The sequence below is a fragment of the Thamnophis elegans genome, chromosome 10 (genome assembly GCF_009769535.1).
Source record: "Thamnophis elegans isolate rThaEle1 chromosome 10, rThaEle1.pri, whole genome shotgun sequence".
Taxonomy (NCBI): Eukaryota; Metazoa; Chordata; class Lepidosauria; order Squamata; family Colubridae; genus Thamnophis; species Thamnophis elegans.
The window spans coordinates 14,045,303-14,071,633 of NC_045550.1; the positions used below are offsets into that span (position 1 = coordinate 14,045,303).

General features: G+C 38.5%; 1 protein-coding gene across 1 annotated transcript in view; it reads right to left on the reverse strand.

Moving 5' to 3' along the window:
* ATRNL1 (attractin like 1) overlaps positions 1 to 26,331 on the reverse strand; it is a 520,320-nt gene that overhangs the window by 301,863 nt on the left and 192,126 nt on the right. The window lies entirely within an intron of this gene.

Here is a 26,331-nt window from a genome sequence, read left to right on the forward strand (position 1 = left end):
CCATGTGGAAGGTAGCAGATACGGAATTAATCACACCTCTTGAATACAAGGATGAGCTCAGTATTTTCGAGAACAAGAGAACAAAGAACTTTCTGGTTGATCAAATAAAACTGTTAAAAATAGGAGACAATATAGGTAACTCAAGATTGAACTGAGTCTTTGATGCTGTATTGGCTTGTTTTCTCCTTGGTAGTGCCTTGATTAGTGTTTTGTCTTTGGATTGATTGGTTGTCTGTGGGTAATCCCTACTTATCTGGAGGTTGGCTATTGGAGAGAATGTATTCTGGTCTTTTTATGTCCTTCTCAGCTTTTTATTGTCTGTTTTGAATAGTGTGTAAATGTGGTTTATCTCTGTGTCTATTGATGCTGATTGGTAAATGGATATACTATGGTGGTAAGGAAATACATTAAGCAGAAGAATAGCAATAACAACATTCTGAAACATCTGTTTATGCCATCTTGGCTTGCCATCTAACTAAACTGAGGCTTGGATATTCACTAAATCATAGAATAATTAGCTCCACCTTTAGTATTATCTATTTTTAAAAAAATATGATTTTTATTATTGTTGTTTATCAGCATATGCTGTCCCTAATGTCAACCTTGTTTAGGGTTTTATAGAATATATGCAGAATTTTCAGTAATTATACTTCCAAATACGTTGCCCATAAGTATTTTACAAATTGCTTAGGGAAGCATATTTTCCCTTAAATCTGATGGCCTCTTTGGACTTAACAAAAGCTAAGCTCTTGTTATTGAACATTACAGCCATATGCCATAAATACCCACATTGCTTTTTTTCTTGCTATGTCAACATATTTTCTTGCCTGCCCACGTAATATTCAGAAATTAATACAATTTTAAGATGTTGTGTGTGAAATGCTATGCCTTACAGTATGTATTTTAGTATATTATAGTATATATTAGTATATATATAGTTATTTTTTATTCCTATTAGTGGTTTTAGTGAACCAGACAATAAATATATTTCTGTAATTTTAATTTACATGATGAATAGTATATGATGCTAGAAGCTATAAACAATATACTCTTCAACTCTTACTAATAAACTGGCAATAATTTATTTTACATGCAACCTTGAAGTCTACATAAATACTTTCAGAACTACTATATGGATGGCAACGAACTTGAAATATAAATCAAAGTATATAAATAAGAAACAAGAAACAAATAAAAGCTAATTAAATACCCCGTTTTAATTGCAGCATATGCTGAAAATAAATATATTCTAATAGCATTATTTCTTTTTCAAAGCTGTACATTTCTCTTCAAACAGTGATTGGAGGAAGAAAGTTATGTAGTCTATGGTATCAAAAAAATCAGAAGACTGATAATGGCTTTGACATCAGTCATCACAAATAACAACATAGAACAATATGATAGATCAACCTGCAATGGGCAGGTTCATAAGCACTTTCCTAATGTAACTTACTACTTTGTAATGTAAATTACTACTAATTACTTAATGCAATGTACAATTTTTGACAAGTAGCCATTCATATCTTTATGTCCATAAACTAATTATTTATTAATACTGTTCATGTTGGTGTTTATCAGTACTTTCTGAAGTAGCAAAATAGATCGTTTATTTGACCACTTGGATTCTTTCCTCCATACTATTCTTATATTTCATTATATATAATATTACATATATTTATTGTAGGTAGGTAGGTAGGTAGGTAGGTAGGTAGGTAGGTAGGTAGGTACGTACGTATGTATGTTTCACAACCATGAGATACTTAACAATGTAGTCAAGAAATTTTCACCGCAAAAATAAAAAGGAACCTTTGGTATTAAAGTGAAAAACCCTTTATCTAAGACTTTGACAATTTTTTTGCCACCCTACATATACTATTTCAGACTATATTATCTTCTAACATAGCATTTAGGATAACTACTAACTTTCTCAAAGTACTAATTTTCTTATATAAAATGAAAATAAAAATATAAGCAATTTCCAGCTGATTCTTGTTATAGTGACACTAATAAAGAGGCACCAACATTCTGCATAATGATAATTTTAACTGTACCTTGGTACACAGTTATTCTCACCCCAAACTATTCAAATCAGCAGTTCTTTGTTGTCCTACCAATTACAAAGATTTGCTATATATTTTTAAACAAAATAGTTAATCAGCAGCACTAATGATGTGACCACATTTGGGTAATGAAATGTCTGCAAGAAAACAACCAAGCTAACAGCACCAAGAACACCTGAAAATAGTTGGTGACTATGCATTAATATTGCATATGTATTCTTTGTATCATATATATTTCTGTGCATTGAAGAGATGCAGAGATTCTAAATGTAGTGTACCTCCTAGCTTCCTTCAACATTTATTGCATTGAGTGGAGTGGTGAAAAAGCATAGTTTGGCACCTGCCAAATATTGTTTCTATTCTGGGGATTTCTATTCCAATAAAAAGCATTGGAAGAATATCTGAATGACAGTGAAGAAGATGCACTGAAGCTACTATAATATGAAGCCTTATTGAGTATTGGAAAGATCAAAGTGGTCAAACTACTCTACAAGAAAGGGCAAATGAAAAATGAGGGTACATAGGCTGAAAAAGGAATGAGGAAGATGAAAAAAAAATACAAAGATGGCAACAATGTATCAGATATAATATAGCTTTTGTTCCATAAAAATTATATGAATGTAAAGAGACTAGGAACAGACCTTGATTTAAGAAAAATTTTAATATAGAGAGACAATTGCTTTTCAATCATGTCCAATTCTTAGAAACTCCTTAGATTAACCTTTGACGGTTTCTTGCCAAGATTTCCAAATTGGTTTGGCATTGCCTCCTTCTTAGGGCTGTGAGATGATAACTGATCTAAGGTCACCAGCTGGCTTTGTTCCTAATACAGAACTAGAACTCATGGTCTCCATTTTCCAGCCTTTTGCCTTAAATACTACTGGTGTGTGTGTGTGTGTGTGTGTGTGTGTGTGTGTGTGTGTGTGTGTATGTATGTATGTATGTATGTATGTATGTATGTATGTATGTATGTATTGGACCTGGGTACTTGAGAGACCGCCTGCTGCCAATTACCTCCAATAGACCGATTAGATCCCACAGATTAGGCCTCCTCCGAATTCCATCCGCCGGCCAATGCCGACTGGCGACTACCCGGAGGAAAGCCTTCTCTGTGGCTGTTCCAACCCTCTGGAACGAGCTCCCCGTGGAGATTCGAACCCTCACCACCCTCCAGGCCTTCCGCAAAGCCCTTAAAACCTGGCTGTTCTGACAGGCCTGGGGCTAAAGAGCTGTTGCCCCCCGCCTCGAATGGTATGACTGCTGTGTGTTTTTAAATTATGTATTGTTATGTTCCGTCTTTTTTATTTCTTGTCTGTACCCCCCTTCCCCTGATTTGAATTGTGAGCTGCCCTGAGTCCCCCTTGGGGGGGGACTTATTTTATGTAATAAAATAAAATAAAATAAAATCATATGTGTGTGTGTGTGTGTGTGTGTGTGTGTTTGTGTATTTGTGCTGATATATATATATATATATATATATATATATATATATATATATATATATATATATATATATGCATGCATGCACATGCACCTACACGCATGTAATATATGTGGTGAAGGATTATAAAAACATAAGAATATAATATAACAAGACCAAAGAATAATAAAAAGAAATAAGAATACAATTTAAAGATAAGTGGAGTTAGCAATATCGGAAAGAAACAAATAAAGAAACAAAAGCAACACTACCAATTGGCTGGATTTACAAATTTAACAATCTTAATTATAGTTTCATGGCTGTGGTGATGGTATCTTACAACTTGATCACTTGATTTAGATTATTCTAACAGGCTCTTAGTGAGATACCTCTGAAAAGACTATGAGTTTCATAGCTACAGAAGATGAACCTCACCAATACAGAATTTTACGCTATGTGTTACAATCACTGGACTGTTATGCTTAATTCAAAGTACAAGTTTTTAAATACTTTTCAAGCCCTAAGTAGGCCCACTCAGGAACAGTCTTGTCAAAACTGAATCTGGAGTTCAAATTAGAGGTACTGCAGGCTCCAGCCCTTATTGCATTTTACAACACATTTTGCAATGCTGTAAAATGAATGACTTGACCTGAAGGAATTATAGGTGCCATTATAAATCGGGTTTGTGCATGTTTTTATACTATTTTAATATTTGTTTTGTTTTGCGCTGTCCTGAATCCCAGAGATCTTTAAAACCAATAGACTTAAATATTTTGCAAATATTGCAAGATGAACAGACAGGTATCATTAATAGACCCAGTACCAACGAGCTTACTTAAAATATATTTCTTGACGTTGACTACTTCTATTTATAAATATAAAATATATGTTGCCTGAAACTATATAAATGATTATCTAATATTAATGTGTAACCATTGGCAGAGGTAATATAATGATTTTATAGAAATATAATAAAAATAAATGGACCTTATTGTCTAGATAATGAATCTTAATGTTAAATAGTGCAAAGAATGAAGAGATTTATTTCAAAATTCAATAATTTGTGTAAAAACGTATTATTGGAGAAACTATACTCTGGGGGGAGAGGGGAGATGGAAAAATTATTTATTTGTTTATTTACTTATTTATTCCAGTTCATATGCCACACTAATTTGGAGACTGAGAAATACAGCAAGCCAAAAGTAGACTTAAAAGGATTAGAAATAATACAAAGAACTATAGCATCCAACTTGATGTGCCTATATATTCTCAGATTTTCCATCTCACTCCCACAGGGTCTCCTGAAGACCCCCATAATGAAATACAACAAATATATTTCAGATAATTTTCAGCATCTGCGCCTGTGGGAAAGCCAAGTCCTTCTCTTCCAGGACTGCCCCCATGGAAAATGATCTGATATACTGCATATGAAAGGACAAAAGGAATACCACTGCGTAAAACAGCCAAGCAGCAGGAAAATTTTGTTTAGGAAATACAAGAAAACTAAAATCATCATATACCTTCTTTTAGTGATATGCCAACTCCCAAACATTCTTTTTTTCATTCCCAAATAAATGTAATAGGGTATTTTTTTGCATATGCCTACTTCAAATGTAAATAAACAAATACCAAGGCTAGATGCTTCAGCTTGACATTAAGTTTTGTCTTCAGAGATTCCAATTACCAGATTTAATACTCAAGTCTTTGGCGGGGAGGAAGGAGAGAGTGGGGAGGAAAAGATGGCTAGATAACACATGAGACACCAATTCTACCCTTGTCTGGAAATATAATTTATTATTTTGTTACTAAAGTTTCAGGTTGGGTAAATGTAATCACAGTTAATAAAAAAATAGGTCTTGTGTTGTATCAGCTCCAATTGGGAGATATGTTTCTCTATTCACATAAATAATATAAAATAGGGAACATTCACACTTTCACTCAGTTTTCATGCAAACTGCATAAAGTGTTCTAGTGGAAAATCAGTTCATCTCTCAATTATTTTTTCCCAGTTTGCAAGATCAGGCAAGTGGAAGCTATAACTGAGAACAGCTAAAGATAGGCCTGGAATGTAGTCTAAAGGTCTTTTTATGTTAGCTTTGACTGTTTCATGTAAAAGAATCAAAACAATTTAACTGAGCACTGGAAGCAGCAGTATGTGGGGGTAAGAGGGGTGTTATGGTAGATTGAATGTCACAGTTCAAGATAGTTCCCTCCTCCATTCCTAATCAAGGAAGCTACTGACTAAAATTTATATCTGTGGTTTTGTAATCCTAGTAGGAAGAACAAGATCCTGTAAGATATTAAAATCCATTAAAAAAATCTTTCTCTCTCATCAAATTCCGACATCAAACATTTTTGAATCTCAAAGTAGCATGCAACAGAATGACAATGTCTTTTGATCTGAAATGAAAATCTAAAATCAGAAAGGAAGCTAGCCAGTATATATTTTTTAAACTTTATAAATCTTAGTGCATTTTGATGATCCCGGTTTTAATCAGGGTCTAATGACACCAAATCAGGATATACCATAAATAAGAGGATTATAGAGAAGTATATCATATTCTTCTTGAAGACTTCTTAGAACACTCTTATATTCCTCTTAAAGGTCCTAATCACGTTCAGAGCAAGGTATTGCTTCTTTTCCTTTCTAACATCTCTAGAAATTCAGATATTGTCTGTCCACCTGCATTCTTTAGCATACCTAACGTTGGTGCCATGGTGAGTTCAGATTTAAAATCAGAAGAGAAGGCCTATGACCAGCAGCTAGGTCCAGAGCCAGTCCCGGAAGTGCTAACAGATGTTAGCTCCAGTATCACCAGATGGATCGCTGTCCAAATAAGAGAGGTGATGAAGTAGGCAGTTTCCAGTAGACACAGCTGTTGTGCTATAATCCAAATGCAAGAACTTAACTGGGCTTCAAAGAGAGTAGAGCAAAGGCACTCTATGATTCTGTTCGAGCAGGAGTTTTGCTAAATGAGCTATACCTGGGCTATTTCTATTAAAATGGAGCAGTAAGCACAAGCTCTTCATTGACAACAATCATTCATTAACACCCACTCTTATGTGTTTTGATTTGTACATCTGGCAAGCCTTGTTTTGAACTTGGACTGACTGATGAACCTGGCTATAAGCTCTGATTCTAAGACTCCATTTGACTAATCTCCTGCATGCTGCTTAGATTTGAAACCCTTGAAGGCAAACTTGCCAAGGGAAAACTTATTTCTATACTGCAAATATATGACTTACGTACACACATACATATACTGTATGTGTGTCTTATTTAACAAAGACAATAAAACTACCTCTTTGTCTATTTCTGTGACCTTTGCCTGGGACAGAACAGTTGGAATCTTCTTCTGAGTTTGGAATAGATTCCTGTCTTTTCAATTGGGTTTTAGGCTGGGATCTAGTACTAAAACAGCCTTGGTTACATTTGTGGATGACCTGTGTGGCACAGCTGGAATGGCAGTGGTGCCCATCCTTGTGCTCCTTGATTCCTTCGTGGCTTTTCATACCTTCTGAGTCAGGTCCATCTATTTGACAATGTACAATTTGTGGAGCATTAGACATTGCTGAGAGTATCCAAAAGAGATATATTTTATTATCTTTCACTTTATCTTTTATTGTTGATATAGTTAGGCAAACTGTTATATATATATGCTAGTGGCAGGAATAATTTGAATATTCCCCAATACAGAAATAATTAGATGAAAGGGTACAACATCCTCAAATTAAGTATTTATCTCTTCAATCTGTTTGTAAGTTGAATAAAGGAACAATATTACCCAGCTTAATAGGTTTCTGTAGGGGGTATAAAAATAATTAAAGTTATTTCTCCCTAAGTGTGGTGGCAACAAACCATTCTGATATGTTACATAAACATTCATATTTTTAATGGTGGACAACCTCCGGTTTTCATTCAAATATTGGGAAGGAACTTAAATGTTAAATTGTTAATTTTATTGGATGCCACCATGTTCCATATGGAAAATTACTTCAGATCTATTGGCTATATGCATGCTTGATTCTACGATCCAAAACTGAAGTTTTGTTTATATTTTATAGCATTCATTAAACATTTCAAAGTGCTACAGGAAGCATTACATCATTTGATGACAAGATTGCCTTTGGGAAAGATCTCAATGTCTATCACTGTAATGTATAATTTTATATTTTTTACTCACTTTCTTAGATTATTTCTATCAAAAGCAAATATTTTTCCTTAAGGGACATTTTTTATTTGTTTTTGTTATTACTCTTACTATTTGGCTAAATGTTTTGCTTTGGGGCAGCAAGGCATTTGTTTGTGATGCATTTGTTACATTTTACAAGTAATTATACATTTTTAAAAAGATGGGTGGAAGAGCTATGAATTTTAATAGAGCATGGAACCTTTTCTGTATTTTTTCAAAAAATGTGTCAGCGCTTCAGTATACATCCAACATAGATCAATGAATAGAAAAAATGATGACAAATGTGATTTTTTCTAATTAATTCATAGCTCAACAACAATTATTTCTTGTCTGTGTTAAGAAAGCAAAGAATTTAGAAATGGCTGGCTAGTTCATTGTAACTGCACAATCTACAAAAGTAAACATAAATCAATATTATATCAAATATAAGAAGCTTTTTAAAAAAATGAAAGAAATATTTTTACTAAAACCATTTGGACAATAAAGCATTTGAGGTAGTTTTAGTTGTAGTATATACACCATTTAATATTGTTTTTGTAACAATAATTAGCTTGTCTTCCAGTTTGCCTTATGTTTTTATGTTATTAAAAAGAATTGCATTAAGTTTGTCAGACTAAAACTGCTTTGGGTTCTTAAAGCCTTTTAAAAGAAACAGAAAAAATTAACTCGCTTAATTAGCTACAATAGTAGTAAATCAATTACTATATGTAGTAGCAGGAGGGGAAGAAACCCTGAAAGTAAACTCACTTTTCCTGCTATCTGACTATGGATACACTCAAATTGTATACAATTTTAAAAACCGAATAAACCTCAGGTAGTGTGCAATATATTGTGAATATCACTGAAGTTTATAACAATACTGCACAACCTGCTGATCAACATTTATAAAATATCATCAATAAGTATACTTTCTTAGTCCAATGCAAAACATTAATATACAAATTATGTTTCATTTAAATTGTCTGCCTTTCCTGCCACACATTTCAACAAGCATGATTTTGATATTTTTGAATGTTATGATTGCATATTTAAATTATCTGAGTCAGTATTACAACTATCTGTAGTTTTAATAAATGTCAATTTCAGTATCCTATATAAAACAGAAAAAGGTAACAAGAAATATTTTGCCTTGCTAAATGATATCAATCCCCATGCCTTCATTTTTGTCATCAGTTATTCAAGAAAACAAACATTTCAGTTAAGGTATCATGAATTCTAATGAAAATATTCTAGCTTGCCTACTAAAAGATGACAGTTCACAAGAATCAAAGTATTTCTTGATTCAAGGCATTCTGAATTTTACAAATTGCATGATCAATTTAATCACTCTTTCTCTCCTGATATCTAAAGACGACTGAAACATTTCTGAATAGCAAGACATTCTGATAACTTACCACTAGATAACAGTGGCATAATATGGCATCTTTAGTTTGGGTGAGTGTGTTCATAGATCTAAGGGGTGAGGTGAGGAAAATGTCATAGTACACTACCATTCATTAAACTGCTGCTATGTAGAACAATCATCTCACAACCATTAGATCAAACTGGCTCTATTAAGAGACAGCCACTCATTGTCTGGTAACCTTGCAATACACTAAACATGGAGCTACCATTAAAAGACACCAGAAAGTTCAACTGGTCCATAATGCAGCAGCATGAGCAATGAGCATGCCTTACTATGTCCGTATTACACTTTTGCTTCACAAGGTGCACTAGGTCCCAGTTTACTTCCAGGTATAATTCAAGATAGTTGTTCTTAGTTATAAAATCCTAAAAGGCATAGGACCTTTGAGGGACTGCTTGTCTCCCATAGCATCTGTCCAGCCGATTCAACTTGTAGGATTGGCATTTTCTGGATTCCTGTGATTAAAAATGTCATCTACTGGGAGCCTGGAAGTGAACCTTCTCTGCAATGTCATATACTCGGCCCCACTACGGCCCCTCCGAGGCGGCGGATCCCGGAGACCCCCTTGGTTCACCGAGGAACTCCGGGAGATGAAGCGCCGGAGGAGATGCCTAGAGCACCGATGGAGGTCCGATAAGTCCGAATCGAACCGAGCAATGGTAACCACCTGCACCAAGGAATACACCAGGGCACTTAGGGCAGCGAAAAGATCTCACATAGCCACCTTGGTTGCGTCCGCTGAGTCCCGCCCAGCCGCCCTGTTTAAGATAACCCGCTCCCTATTAAATAAAAGGGAAGCGGGGGAACCCTTGCAGGGCAGAGCTGAGGATTATGCCCAATTCTTAGCGGACAAAATTGCTTGGTTTCGGTCGGACTTGGACTCCATCCCCGCAGTTCCAGCCGAGGCACAAGAGGATCAGGTAGAACATCTCTGGGTTGAGTTTCAGGATGTTACCCCCGGGGATGTGGACAAGGCCATGAGGGCTGTAAGTGCCTCCACCTGCGTACTGGACCCGTGTCCCTCATGGCTGGTTACTAACAGCAGTGAGGTGTTACGTGGCTGGATCCAGGCGGTTGTGACCGCCTCTCTTCGGGAGGGGAACTTCCCCGACGCACTGAAAGCGGCGGTGGTGAGACCCCTCCTAAAAAGGCCATCTTTGGATCCAGCTGTTCTTAATAACTATCACCCAGTCTCCAACCTTCCCTTCCTTGGGAAGGTTGTTGAGAAGGTGGTGGCCTTTCAGCTCCAACGGTCCTTGGATGAAGCTAACTATCTCGACCCCTTCCAGTCAGGCTTCAGACCCAGTTACAGCACGGAAACCGCTTTGGTCGCATTGACTGATGATCTCTGGAGAGCCAGAGATGGAGGATATTCCTCCATCCTGGTTCTCCTTGACCTCTCAGCGGCTTTCGATACCATCGACCATGGTATCCTTCTGCGATGACTGCAGGAGGTGGGAGTGGGAGGCACCGTGTTGCGGTGGTTCTCCTCCTACCTCTCGGACAGGTCGCAGTCGGTGTTAGTGGGGGGGCAGAGATCGTCCCCTAGGCCCCTAACATATGGGGTGCCTCAGGGCTCGGTCTTATCCCCCCTACTATTCAACATCTACATGAAACCGCTGGGAGAGATCATCCGTAGGCACGGGATCAGATACCATCAATATGCGGACGATACCCAGTTGTATCTGTCCGCCCCGTGCCACCTCAATGAAGCGGCAGACGTGATGAACCGAGGCCTTGAGGCCGTTATGGACTGGATGAGGGTTAACAAGCTTGTGCTCAACCCAGAAAAGACCGAGTGGCTGTTGTGTTTCCCTCCCAAAGATCCGACCAATATTCCATCACTCAGGCTGGGGGGTCAAATTTTATACCCCTCAGAGAGGGTTCGCAACTTGGGAGTCCTCCTAGATCCACAGCTATCGTTTGACCACCACCTGACGGCTGTGACTAGGGGGGCATTCGCCCAGGTTCGCCTGGTGCGCCAGTTGCGACCCTACCTGAACCGGGAGGCACTCACAACAGTCACTCGGGCCCTTGTGACCTCTAGGCTGGAATACTGCAATGTGCTCTACATGGGGCTGCCCTTGAAGAGCATCCGGCGACTTCAGCTAGTACAGAATGCGGCCGCGCGAGCGATTGTGGGTGCACCTCGGTTCACCCACATAACACCTATCCTCCGCGAGCTGCGCTGGCTACCTGTCGATCTCCGGATGCGCTTCAAGGTGCTATTAGTCACCCATAAAGCCCTGCATGGTAGTGGATCCGGATACTTGAGAGACCGCCTCCTGCCAATTACCTCCCTGCGACCAATTAGATCTCACCGATTGGGCCTCCTCCGTATTCCATCGGCCAGCCAATGCCGGCTGGCAACTACAAGGAGGAGGGCCTTCTCGGTAGTAGCCCCGACCCTTTGGAACGAACTCCCTGTGGAGATTCGTACCCTCACCACCGTCCAGGCCTTCCGCACAGCCTTGAAGAACTGGCTAGCCCGTCAGGCCTGGGGACAAGGATAGTTGCCCCTCCCGAATGATGAATGTATGTTGTTTATTACTTTTATTATATGTGTCTATGTCATTGTCGTATTTCCCCTTCCTGATTTTATGTGAGCCGCCCTGAGTCCCCTCAGGGAAAAGGGCGGCCTACAAATGTTAATAAAATCTAAAATCTAAATCTAAATCTACTCCCAGAATTCCCCCAAGACCTAAATGGCTGCCACTCTGCTGTTGTTTAAAAGACCCATGAAGATCTGGCCTTATCCAGACTTTCAATTAGGAAAGAAAGAGACCTCTAGCTTCATAACAACTGCCATATTTGATCTTTTATTGATTTTATTACAATTTATTTGTTGTGAGAAACCCAGAGCCATTGACAGTTGGGAAACATGAGTTCAAATATTAAAAATAAGTCTCTTAAAAATAATAAAAATGATAAATTTAATATTTTAAGAGGCTTTTTAATGTTTTTATTTCTGTCTAAATTGATATCCTAAAGTACAGTATTATTTTCTTTCCTTCTAGTTGAATGTTGTCAAAACTTAACTGCCTATTTTCTATTACAAAAGGCATGGGAACATGCTAAAAAATGCATATTTTACTTTAAACACCTAAAGGTCTATGCAACATTTTAAAAAGCTTGCTACAATAAAATGTATATTCAAATCCCTTCCCAAGAAATCAGATAATATAAAGCTTGCATTTTCTAAATCCACTCTGCTGAATAAAAAGAAAACAATTTAATAATATAAGGAACAGTTACAAGAATACAAAGGTAACACTTTTCTGTATCAAAAAACTTTTTGAGTGAAAACTCAGAAAAAAACCCCACATTCATTAAGCAGTCTTAAAAAAGGGAAAAAAATAGTTCTTCTTAACCAAAGTATATTAACAGGATTTTGTGTAAACATACCTCTGAGAAAGAGCCTTGCTCCTTATCTGCTGTAAAAAGTAGCACTTGTTGACTTATAAAAGAAAAACTAATTATGATAATATACTGTAGCTTTATTAATAACTAAAAATATAAATTTAATTATTTATAAAATTGCTCTGGGTTAACTCTTGGTGGATATTCTAAGTATACCTATTTAGCCCAACATTATTTAGCTTTTTTGCCCAGATATGTTTTCAACCGTTGCCAACTGCTTTTAACCGTTGTCAAATTTAAAATACCAATTCAAGAGAATAGTTCAAACAAATTCTTCCTACTGGATTTTAAAAAGTGGTTTGTTAAAGTTTAGAAGAAATTTGAGACATAGGATAATGATCTTTGAATGGAGTAATAAGCAAGATTGTTTTATATAAAGGGAAGGAACATAAAGTTGTCTTATTTGATCAGGTTTAAAATGGGAGAGGCTTGGCTTGCTGACATCTAGACAGAAAAAGGCATTATATATTGGATAGGTTATTAAAATTGGCTGCCCTGAAATGAAATTTGCAATTGTACATGTATAACTGTAACTTAATTTTTTTATATATACCTTGAACCCCAGGATGACATGGTCACTTCCTCCCAAAATTCTCATTGCTTTTAACTTGTCAACCAGTTCTCTATTGAATAGGACCAGGTGTAGTAAAACTATAGCTTTCCTTAACTTTCTAAAAAAAAATGAAAGATTCCACAAGAATTTGCAGCCTTAGACAAATTGGTTTTTTTTCAATAGATTCTTGGTTAGATGGAGACATATTACTATGTCTCTCTCTCCTAACAGGTTTCGTACTCTATAAGGTTCTTACAATAAATCATTGTTATTTCATGTTCCAACTATTCTTACCTAAATATGACCTTGCTTGACAATCTTACCTTGCTGTCAACAAGACATTTATGCACAATTTTGTCAATCTCAATACACTTACTGTATGCATTCCTTCACATATAACATGTCTTCTTTTCACTACCACCCCTGCATCTGGACTAATACTTTCAAATAAAGTATACCTTTCAACTTGTTGTATTCTACTTATTAGTTTTATCACACCAGGTGCCATCTAATAGCTACTAAATCTTCTTCACCTAAGAGTTCTAGTTTAATCCCTATACACTGCGTATGTAATACAATCGTGTAATTCCATCAGAAATCAGGTCACCTCAGAACAGTATGTAACAAACTGAAGTAAAGTTATATGAAAGTCATTTAGAGACCTAATGGAATTAACATTAGTGAAGCAATGCTCACATATTTTTTAAAACTGCACTAGTTTTTAATTGCTTGATTTCTTCCCCTGTCTTGTAATCAATGTTAAATAGAAAAGTTAATACAGTTTTTCAAAAAAAAGTCTATCAGCATTTAATTTAGATCATTACTTTTCCCTTTAAAGCAAACTATATGAATCTTTAAAGGACTTAACAAGGTTAAAACATCAAAAAGTTTTGCAAAAAGTTAACATGTTCAAAAACATTATCTTAGAAAATTACCTTAGCAGTTCAGACAGCAGATATTCTTTTCAAACTGATGAAGACTTTCTATATGTACTATGTATAACCAAGCAAGGATATATTAGTGTACATGGGTAATAGGAAAAATTATATTGCAGCCTTGTTAATTGCAATTAATATATATCCCATTAATTTTAATTTAATTTCAATAAAACTTTTTTCTGACATTTTTGTTTATGTGGCTATTTCTAATGTGAACTTTTTAAATCTATAAAGTTTCTAATAGTTAATAGTGCTAATATGTTGAAAAATAAACTTTTCAAAAAGAAATGTTTAATTATTGAATTCTCCTTTGATTTATAACAACATATCAAGCTAACAAAAAACTGCAATTATCACATTCCTCTTTCAGCATTATATAAACATGTACAGGTAGTCCTTGTATAATAACCCCAATTGGGACCAACAACTTCACCACTAAGCGAAGTGGTCAGTAACCAAAACTGTGCATCCCACCTGCAAAGCAAAGAGACCATATGGTGTCATTACAATCAGATCAATAAAAAGAATTGAAATCTCTAACTAGCAAATAAGAGTACCACTTCCTTTTTACTGTTGCAAGTTATCCTGGCACATTAAAGGTTCCAGTTTAAAACCAACTAGCCTTGTTTAAGGCTCTATCACTCTATCTAATTAATTTGAAGCGGCTATTAGTACTTAAAGAACAGCAAGATTATATTAGCAGATATGTTTATTTTTATTGCAGTGTTTTGGTAATGCTCCATAATAACCGCTTACCATTTATACAACTAAACTAATTCTGTGTTTATTGAATTGTGTGGTTTTTTTATTTGAATATGCTAATTATGGCAACAATTTTTTTTTTAAAGTTGGTAATGCTTGTTAGTTTTTTTTCTTAATACAGTGTGGAATACAAACCTGAAAACTGCAGTTTTTCTCATAACATTGTCTTATTGTATAAACATAAATTCTTATTTTTTTATTTCTAAACTTTATTTTATTTCTCAGCTTGTAAATAGGTTTACCATTATTTCTTTTCTTATTTAATCTATATTTTTAACCTCCGTGTCTATGTTCCTGTCTGTATGTTTTGTAGAACTACGTTTTCCTATCTTAACTATTTCATAGCTGTTTTCATATTTCTTCCCCACAACCAAGGTCTTTCGTTCTTGTAGTTATTCTTAGTCCTTCTCCATGTGAAAACATGTTTCCACTCCTTCACAGAATTCCAAATGGCCTTTTCTCTACCCCAGGACACACAGTTCTCTGTTGCTGGAGCTGGTCTGTGGAGCTCTGCATGTGGGCTACTGAACACATGAGGATATTATGGTGGCCTTTTTTCCTCTCCCATCTCCCAATCTGCTTCTCAACCAATCTTGCAAGTTCATGAACTGCAGTCTTTTTTCACTGTCTGAAGACTGCAGCTGAAATGTTTGTCTTCCAGCTAGATGCTATTTCCAGCATTTCTGCTGCCTTCCTGGCTTGATTTGTTTCTTGACGTACCCACATACATGCTTGCTTTTGGTTCCCTTTTATGAAGCATATTCTCCAATGAAAGAGAGGGTGGAATTGTTTTAAACTTCTTCTCAGACATCACCAAAACTCTGAATCCCAAGACAGAAAAATGCCTATTTACTCTAGGAATGAGTTCACTCTTTCACATTATTATAATATAGAACAGGCGTGTCAAACTCATGTTGTCATCATGTGACATATCAGGGATGGGCATGGCCAATGTGTGACACATCTGGCCCGCAGGTCATGAGTTTGACACCCCTGATAGAGAACATAGGTTATAATGGAAAAGAAACTTGCTTCAACCTATATAACTTTAAAATATGTTTGTATGTTTATTGGATTTATATGCAGCCCTTCTCCCAAAGGACTCAAAATATGTATATTTTAAAAATCATTTTAATTATCTTATTTACTTTTGTATGTAATCACAATTTGCTACACACTTCTGTCACCATGGAGCAATTTCTTCTAGAGCATTTAGAGTAAAGAACTCCACAAAGAATTCTCTGTGACTAGATCTTGATATTCTTTTCCACTTCTTCATCAAAAACAAGCAGATACCCACAAAAGCAGATGCTTCAATTTGGGGGGAGATAGAAATTGCACAATGCCAAGTTTGGACTATATAGCAAATGAGATAAGATGATGAGTTCCAACATCAGAAATACATTTTGGGTGTCTCATAAGTTTAATTCCTAGTCAAGGCATGAACTCTGCAGAAAACCATTTACTCCCAAAATTTATTTACAGTTCTATTCTATAAAGTTAAGTCAAAGAATGTCATATAAAGCTTAGTGGAACTTACTTCAAGCAAAGTATATGTTAACACTTCAGTAAAATCAATGTGAACACCAGAGAAAAATGTGGATGTGAGGAGTGTAATTAATAAGCTATGAATATATTAAACAGTTTACTTGCAACAAAAGTTTAAAGTTCATTATTTTGGGAACACAGGTGTTCTTATTTTTGCTAAGTTAATAGCCATAACTCTAAAAACATTTGGAAAACAAAACATCCATCTCCTTTCTGGAAAAAAATGGTAGCCAACAATAGCTGGATTGTTACTGTTCTAGTGTCAGCTAAAAGAGATATAGAAGAAAGCATTAAAAGGCCTTGTTATATTGAGCCTAATAAGGTTAAGAAATGTCTTATTTCTCTCCCATTACAATGCCACCCACTTTTGCCACCTGTGCACAGAGCCTAGAGGGAAGAAGAATTATCAACTCAGCACTACTATTTAGATTCAATTAGAATTGCTGGCACAAAGCAGAATGTTATTATTTATGTAATATGAAATAAGCAGTAAACTGATGTAATGCATTAAAAAGCTTGATATAAAATTTTAAATTCTTAATTATGAAAAGACATCTTTGCCATGAGTTTAGGATTTAACAGCTAATAAAAGAAATAGTATAACACTGAAATGCTTAAAGTTAAAAATAGTTAAAAGTGGTACTGATGATAGACAAGTAAAAACAGAATCAGCATTTACAATGGACTGTTACAAAGACTTAACCCAAAATAGATCCTATTATGCTTTTATTATAGCTTATATCAAGTAAAAAGATACAAGAGTACAATTGAATTATCTACTAAAGCACCTATGAAAAGCAACATAAAAGAAACAGATCAGATTAGCTATTTTGATGTAAACTAAGTATGTTTCTAATGGAGAACAGGAGTTCTAGTCCTGTCTTAGGTATAAAGCCATGGGCCAGTCACTTTCTCTCAGCCCTAGGAAGCTGGTAAACCACTTCCAAAAACTCTTGACAAGAAAACAGCAGGAACTAGTACAGAAGTCACCAGGAATGACTCAAAGTGACACAAGAAATTTCTTGTTGTTATAAAACAAGACGTTTCTAATAAACTCATATGGACCATCGTAAAAAGTTAAAGAAAAAAAGAAAATGCATCTTGTTCTCCATATTGCAGAAAAATAACCGCATACACAGCAGATATCTCCTTCAAACCTTCAGGATACCTCTTCAACTTATAATAGAAGCAAATTGATTGCTTTGCAAGCAGTACTACTTCAATTGATTTTTTGTTCCTTTCACTAGCTCTCTGGAAAAGCCAAACACAATTCTAAAGATACATTTTCAAAACAAGCATAAGAGTTTCTTTCAGCGAACGCCTACGAATATAAATGAACTTTTATTAGGTTACAAAAATCAGTGTAATCATTTTACAAAAAGTGCTTAATCAGCTTAGGGAAGTTATTACAGGCACAGTGTGCCTTAAATAGTATTTTCCCTCCTACCCAATAGATATACTAAAAGTAAGAGTCATTTCCATTGAGGGACCAAAAATAAACTACTTCTACACTCCTTAATATATGACTCATTAAGGTCAAGAAAAATAATCAAGCATTGTTCATAACTTTTTTCAGTCTAATATAGTGGTAGGTTTCAAAAATGTTTTAGAACCTCTTCTGTAGGTGTGACCTGCTTTGTGGGAGTGGCTTGCTGGCCATGTGACTGGGTGGGAGTGGCTTGGCAGTCATGTGACTGGGTGGACAGGGCAACTTGTAAAATGTGGTGAAAATCACTTAACAACGCTCTTGCTTAGCAACCAAAACGTTGGCTCAGAAACTCTGGCATTTGAAGCACACAAGTCTTAAAGCTGTCAAGTTACAAGAAACTACAAAGTATTGTATTCTAACCACTGTGCCACCGTAACTGTAATGCCATCATTACAGGTAGTCCTCAACTTACAACAGTTTGCTTAGTGACTGTTCGAAGTTATGACAGCTCTGAAAGAAGTGACTTATGACCATTTTGCATACATATGACCAGTGCTGCATCTCCGTGGTCAGGGGATCAAAATTCCAATACTTGGCAAATGACTCATATTTATGCCTGTTTTTAATGTCCTGGGGTCACGTGATCCCGCAACCTTCCGACATGCAAAGACAAGGGGAAAGGCAGATTCATTTAACCACCATGTTACTAATTTAACAACTGTAGTGATTCACTTAACAGCCGAGGCGAGGAAGGTTGTAAAATGGCACAAAACTCACTGAACAAATGTTTCTTTCTTAGCAACAGAAATTTCGGGCTCAGTTGTGGTCCTAAGTTGAGGACTACCTGTATAGTAATCCAGTTGTTTTGAAGTAAGCAGAATTCAAGCTGTGGTGGCGCAGTGGTTAGAATGCAGTACTGCAAGCTACTTCTGCTGACTGCTGGCTGCCTGCAATTTGGCAGTTTGAATCTCCCCAGGCTCAAGGTTGACTCAGCCTTCCATCCTTCCGAGATGGGTAAAGTGAGGACCCAAATTGTTGGGGGGAATAGGCTGACTCTGTAAACCATTTAGTAAGGGCTGTAAAACACTGTGAAGCAGTATATAAGTCTAAGTGATATTGCTATTTGCAGCCGAGCATGGAATTCCCTACCTGTTTTAAATGTAGAGAGGTTTTTTGAGAGAACAAATTCTTGAGAGTCTAAGCAGATAAGTTATAGAACCAACTTTGAGATCAGGGTGTGTCCCAACTCCCTTCAGGAGAAGAAAAAGTGAAAGCAGTTGAAATCAGGAAAAAAAAACTTTTTTTTGTGTCCCAGCATCAAACAATGCAGCCAAATCCGTCAGAAGAATGGACAATACCCTTGTTGTTTACCGTGAATGTCAAACTAACTTTTAAAATAAATGTGCATATTTATTATAGAACATAAACCAAAGTTCCTCATGTGTATTTCCTTTGTTTTGCCTCATTCCAATATAACTGGAGAACATTTTTAGCACTGAAATTGTTGTATTGGCACACTCACAAAATGGTTTTTATGGTGCCTACTGTACTGCTGCACTGGCCGATCACAAAATACTTATTTTTCTGGAGGCAAATGCTGGTCTGTAATTGTCCGCTGCTTCATTCTGTAAGAATGTAACAGTCTACCTCACAAGGTTGTTGTGGGGAAAAAGAGGAGGAAGAAGTAGTGTGATCATGATTTATCACTTATAACTTTATGTACACTGAGAGCTTATGCACCAAAGACAAAATTCCTTGTGTGTCCAATCACACTTGGCCAATCAAAATTCTATTCTATTCTATCTCTATTCTATCCCTATTCTATTCCCATTCTATTCTATCTCTATTTCTATCTCTATTTCTATTTTGTATGTTTGCCACTTTGACAGAAAGGGAAAAAAGAGGAGAGAGAGTGGGGAGGGAAAGAAAGAGAGAGAGAGAGAGAGAGAGAGAGAGAGAGAGAAAGAGAGAGAATGAGAATGAGAATCAGTAAGGCAGGCTTTGGGATTTATTCATAGCACAAATGAGCTGTTGGAAACAGGTTAAGCTTGAAGCCATTAGCTTCTAGAGATGTACAAATCACTTCATGGTTATAATGCCTTGATTCTGTAATGCCTTTTCCGCATAGGTAGAATAAACCCAATACTAGTACAACCTATTCCAGTGTTGGCGAAACCTTTCGGCACTGAGTACCGAAACGGGACTGTGTGCGTGCAGGGGAGAACCGGAAAATGGAAGACCAGTTCCCCGGCATGCATGTGCATGCCAGGAAGCTGAGCTACCGATTTCCGGCATGCACATGCATGCCGGGGAGATGCTCTTCCAGGTCCCGTAGCTCCCACTTGTTCAAAAACTAGCTGGAAGCTGGAAGAGCAACAGGGAATGGCTGGCGTGCCCAAAGAGATGGCTCTGCATGCCACCACCGGCACACATGTCATAGGTTCGCCATCATGGACCTATTCCATCGTTTCAGAAATGACCAGTCCTCAAAACTGATTCTAGGATCAAAAGAGAACAATCTGTAGTTGGGAATGTTCAATCATCAAACATTTTGCACTCTACAAAGTTGCATGTTGACTTTTATATAGCGACGTATTTCTATGTGTGTAGGGGAATGCAGTGACTCAGCGATTAAGATGCTGCGCTTGTCGACTGGAAAGCCAAGAGCCCAGGTTCCAGACCCGAGTGCCACATGATCGGATGAGTTCCCATTCCTCACTCCAGCTCCTGCCAACCTAGCAGTTCGAAAGCATGCAAATGCAAGTAGGCAAACAGGTACCACTTTGCTGGGAAGGTAACAAAACTCCATGATGTCATGCTGGCCACATGACTGTGGAAATGTCTGCGCTGGATCCATGGCCTTGAAACGGAGATGAGCACTGCCTCCTATAGTGGGTAACAACTAGTGGAGTAAAATCCTCAGGGATTCCTTTAATTTTATGTACTTCTATAAACACCAAGGAAGGTTGGTGGCATTGCACTATTCTTGTTTTTCCTCAACTCAAGGCAGACTGAAGATCACAAACGTTGGGTGTTATATGTTGTTGTTGGGTTTTTTTTTGTTTTCAAGTAGGTAGTATTTGCTTATGGCAATTAAAGCATTTTTAAATTCCTCCTTCCTCCTGCACCTATAAAGGAGTAGATTGCAGCATTGGTTTTTTATTTGTTGCTGTTTGTAGATCAGGTATGGGCAGTTCTGTAGGACTTGACCTTATTTGGGGGAAGTCTTATTATTTTTGAGATGCAGGAGGCAGCGAACGTGGTCACTTCATGGCTGCTGCTGTGTTGCAATATTTTGGGGAGGGCTTATTTTCAGGGGAGGGCCTATTTTAGCGCATGTGTTCAAAAGCCCGATTGGGCTTATTATTCAGGGAGGTCTTATTTTCACGGAAACCGGGTACCTCCTGGGTTTACTTCACAAAGAGGTAAAGGCAAATGTTGCATGTCACATCCAAGAGAAGTTTGCTGAAATATGTATGTATGTATGTATGTATGTATGTATGTATGTATCTATGTATCTATGTATCTATGTATGTATGTATGTATGTATTTATTTATTTATTTTGAAAAATAATGGAAAGAAGTTGCTTCAAATGAAGGAGCAACAGTTCAGATTACAGGATACAGGAGGAAACTTTGGCACTACACAAGTTAAAGCACCAAATGCATTTAATAACATTTTGTGACTGTTTTCCTAAAAGTCGTTTGGAACGATACAGTGAAATAACCGCGATCTAGAAAATGGCGCATAAGGCGATAAAGTTCCACTGTTTTTCTAATATCACTGGTATCATGTGTCAAAACTGGAGAGGGATACATTATATGGCTGTGAAAGGAAAGTGTTGTAAACATAATTTCCAATCTGAAATGTTTATTTCCACCAGTTATCAGTGTGCCTTGAACTCTTTTAAAGATTGTTTCTTGTGAAAAACAAGCAGATTGAAGTTGTGGTCAACTCTGAATTTCCTAAACAAACACATTTTAATTTTAGAATTGAAGACTTTGCATTGAAGAGCTTTCTAGTTTACAGAAAAACAGCTTTATGGAGTCAGCAACATAGTTGTCTCCAACTATGCCACCTACTGGCAAAAGAAAGGAAGTGTTTTGTAACAGCTACATATTTTGAAATACAAGGAATTGCCAAAGAAGCTAACAGTAAATAGCCCAATCAAAGAAGCTTTAAGACAGGGGTGGGCTTCAAAAAAGTGCAGCAACGGGTTTGCTTCCCCATTGCTGGGTGGGCCTGGACATGGCCTAGTCAGTGGGAGGGCATTTTTTTCCCTCTCCAGACTTTGGAGGCTTTTCTTGAGCCTCCGGGAGGATGAGAATAAGTCGCGTGGAGACTCATGGGAGAGGTAGAGTGGGGTGGGAGGAGCGCGGTGGGCATGACCAGCCAGAGGTGGCATTTGGGGGTTCGCCAAACTGGGCAGAATCCTAGCCCAACCCTGCTTTAAGACTACTGCCACCAACATTGACAGGGCAAGCCACTAGAATGTTAACTGACAGAAAACCCCACTCTTTACTAGCACTGATGAGGTTACCTAGTTTGGGTAATGAAACATCTGTAAGCAAACAACTATGCTCAATTCCTGGCGGACAAAGTAGCTCGGTTTCGGTCGGACTTGGACTCCACCGCAGTAGATCCAGCCGAGACACAGGAGGACCACTTGGCAGACCATCTCTGGGTTGAGTTCCAGGATGTTGCCTCTGGGGATGTGGACAAGGCCATTCGAGCTGTAAGTGCCTCCACTTGTATTCTGGACCCGTGTCCCTCCTGGCTGGTTGCCAACAGCAGGGAGGTGACACATGGCTGGATCCAGGCGGTTGTGACCGCCTCCCTTCGGGAGGGGCACTTCCCCGCCGTACTTAAAACGGCGGTGGTGAGACCCCTCCTGAAGAAACCATCCTTGGATCCAGCCATTTTAAACAACTTCCGTCCTGTCTCCAACCTCCCCTTTATCGGGAAGGTTGTTGAGAAGGTGGTGGCCTTCCAGCTTCAACGGGCCTTGGAGGAAGCTAGTTATCTTGACCCCTTCCAGTCCGGCTTCAGACCTGGTTACAGCACAGAAACCGCTTTGGTCGCATTGACCGATGATCTCTGGAGGGCCAGAGATGGAGGCTATGCGTCCATCCTGGTTCTCCTTGACCTCTCAGCGGCTTTCGATACCATCGACCATGGTATCCTTCTGCGACGACTGCGGGAGGTGGGAGTGGGAGGCACTGTTTTACGGTGGTTCTCCTCCTACCTCTCGGACAGGTCGCAGTCGGTGTTGGTCGGGGGGCAGAGATCGTCCCTGAGGCCCCTAACATGTGGGGTGCCGCAGGGCTCGGTCTTATCCCCCCTACTATTTAACATATACATGAAACCGCTGGGCGAGATCATTCGGAGGCACGGGATAAAATACCACCAATACGCGGACGATACGCAGCTGTATCTGTCCGCCCCGTGCCAACTCAATGAAGCGGTGGACGTGATGAACCAGGGTCTAGAGGCCGTTAAGAACTGGATGAGCGCTAACAAACTGGTACTCAACCCGGACAAGACCGAGTGGCTGTTGTGCTTCCCTCCCAATAATTTGGCCAATGTACCAACGCTTAGGCTGGGGGGTCAAATTTTATACCCCTCAGATAGGGTCCGCAACTTAGGAGTCCTCCTGGACCCACAGCTGACTTTTGACCACCAGCTGTCAGCTGTGACCAGGGGGGCATTCGCCCAGGTTCGCCTGGTCCGCCAGTTGCGGCCCTACCTAGACCGGGAGGCTCTCACAACAGTCACTCGAGCCCTTGTGATCTCTAGGCTGGAATACTGCAATGGGCTCTACATGGGGTTGCCCTTGAAGTGCATCCGGCGGCTACAGCTAGTCCAGAATGCAGCCGCGCGAGTGATAGTGGGCGCACCGCGGTTCGCCCACGCTACACCCATCCTCCGCGAGCTGCACTGGCTACCTGTTGGTCTCCGGGTGCGCTTCAGGGTACTGATGACCACCTTTAAAGCACTCCATGGTAGTGGATCTGGGTACTTGAGAGACCGCCTTCTGCCGATTACCTCCCTAAATCGACCAATTAGATCGCACAGACTGGGCCTCCTCCGAATCCCATCTGCCAGTCAATGCCGACTGGCGACCACACGGAGGAGAGCCTTTTCTGTGGCAGCTCCGACCCTGTGGAACGACCTCCCCGTTGAGATCCGTACCCTCACCACCATCCAGACCTTCCGCGCAGCCCTCAAGATCTGGCTCTCCCAGCAGGCCTGGGGATAGGTTCCTAATTTACCCGCCCGAGTGTTTGATTGCTGAACGAAAGTTGTGTTTTTACTATTTTTTTTCTTTGTTCACATTCTGTTTTGTTTTTTTTTGACGCTGCACCCCCTTCCCTTGTGGTTGTAAGCCGCCCTGAGTCCCCTCAGGGAAAAGGGCGGCCTATAAATCCCAATAAAACTCTATAAACTCTATAAAACAACTCAATTCAGAGCACTAAGAACCAATCAACCAGCATTTCTTATTCCCATACAGGATGCCCATAGACTGCACAGAAGAGGAGACATTATAAAGTATACACAGGCATACTATAAACTATACATCTAATTCGTTTTGCCCCATTTCACGTAGTCCTTCACTTACAGCTACAATTAGGACTGATGAAACTTCCATCAGTAAGTAGTGTGGTCGTTTAGTGAATCACAGTTTTACAATGTTTGCCGGTTGCCCAGCTAGCACGGCCCCACACGAATCTCCTTTTCCTCCCTCCTCTTCCTCTTCACTCCCCAAAGGCTCTTCTCCTCCTTACCGGAGCTCAGCGGGAACCGGGCACAAGGGATGGGAGGAAAACCACATCTTGGCAAAGTTCACTGGGAAGGGAGGCAGGGAACCAGTGGGGGGGGGGAGACACCCTGGAATGCCCCCATGCTTTTGATGGCAGCCATGCCTCCTAGGCAAGTTTGGGGAGGTCCTAGGAGGCCATATCATTATGTTGACTTAGCGCAAAAGTTTTGTGTAGCTTCTGTGAGACATGTTACTCACATATGATATTTATGCAATTTTAAACTAAATAAATATTACTTTTTTAAAAATGAGAGAAATCGCATGATATTGCCAAATGTCATGAGATTTCATTGTTTCTTTTTGCCTGAAGATTCACTTCAATGATTTTGATCAAGAATGTTGATTGGCAATCTGATGACTTTCCAGCTGTTTCTAAAAACTAAATTTAATCTTAATTTTCATTACAGTGTCTCTCCCACCTCAGCCCATGTTTAATGGTGCCTGCTTTAAGATGTTGCTCTTATAACTCTGTTTGATATTTCTTTAAAGAAAAACAGATGTTTCAATCACCAGATTAATATATTCAAAATAGTTTTAGAAAATGAAAGTATCCTGCCTTAACATTCCAGTGTTTGATCAATATATTTTAAAAATGTAGTCTTTATTCATTGGCAAACAATTGCCACCAAAATCATTATGGAGTTTAGAACCTTTAGAAGATTGAGCAGTAAATCAATATTGTTTCACATCATTTAAGTTGCTGTGAGAAACATAATTTATGTACAGTCTCTTGTGAATGCAAATCTGATTCCCTGTACTTGCACAGCTGCTAGAGAAATTGTTCTCCGCTGTGGCTTCATGTATGTGCATACACAGGAACTTCACTTCAATATCATTCTAGCAAAGTGGCTGCACATGTAATTGTGGAAGCTTTGCAAATAAGAGAGTTGCTTGAAGAGTTTTGAAAGAAATGTTTTGTACACACTTCTATATATTATAACACAATCCTTTCAATCAAAAGCTTTGCAAAGCATAATATATGAAATGAACCCTGTGGGGCAAGGGGCATCTATAGTCAACAAGCCTTATTACAAATTGGATTGAAATGTGAAAAGACTATTACAGACAATTTTATACGTTCTCATAAAATACCGGAAGAGGCAGCTAGGCCCCGGGGAAGCCATGGATTACTATCTCTGCAAGAAGAAGGAAGAGGAGGAGAAAACAGAGGGACAGGAAGAGAAAGAGAGGATGCTGTGCAGGCGTTCTTTTTAAGCTGAGACGAATTGAAGATGTATGTGGAACATCATCCTTGCAGAAATAAGGTTGTCCATTCAACATTCTTTCAAAACGCATGAAGACATGGTCTTGCCAGCAGGCCAGAGACCTCAGGGTACTACAGGGGCCACCAAGTGGTTGGTCCAATTGTTGTCATCAGGGGTATCATTATGCTTTGTTATTGAAGTTGTGGCTGTCGGAATGTCCCCACAATCACAGAATCATGATTGAGGCACTTGGCAACCAGCACAGTTACAATGGTCACAGCTTCCCACAGTCACATCATCACCACTTGTGATCTTCACTGCCAGCTTCCAATAAGTCAAGTCAATGAGGAAACCAGCCACTACCTGATGTTGTGCTTAATGACTGCACATGATTAACAACCACAACCTGAATTGTCATTATACACTGAAGATCACATTTAATTTTGATGTACAAGGTGCAATGACAATAAAGTAAACTAAACATAAACAAAGAAGAAGTAGAAGTTTCATTCATTCAAAACATAAGATCAGATAATTCTACCTATTGACACTGTGTATTCCTAAAGAAAACTGTAAC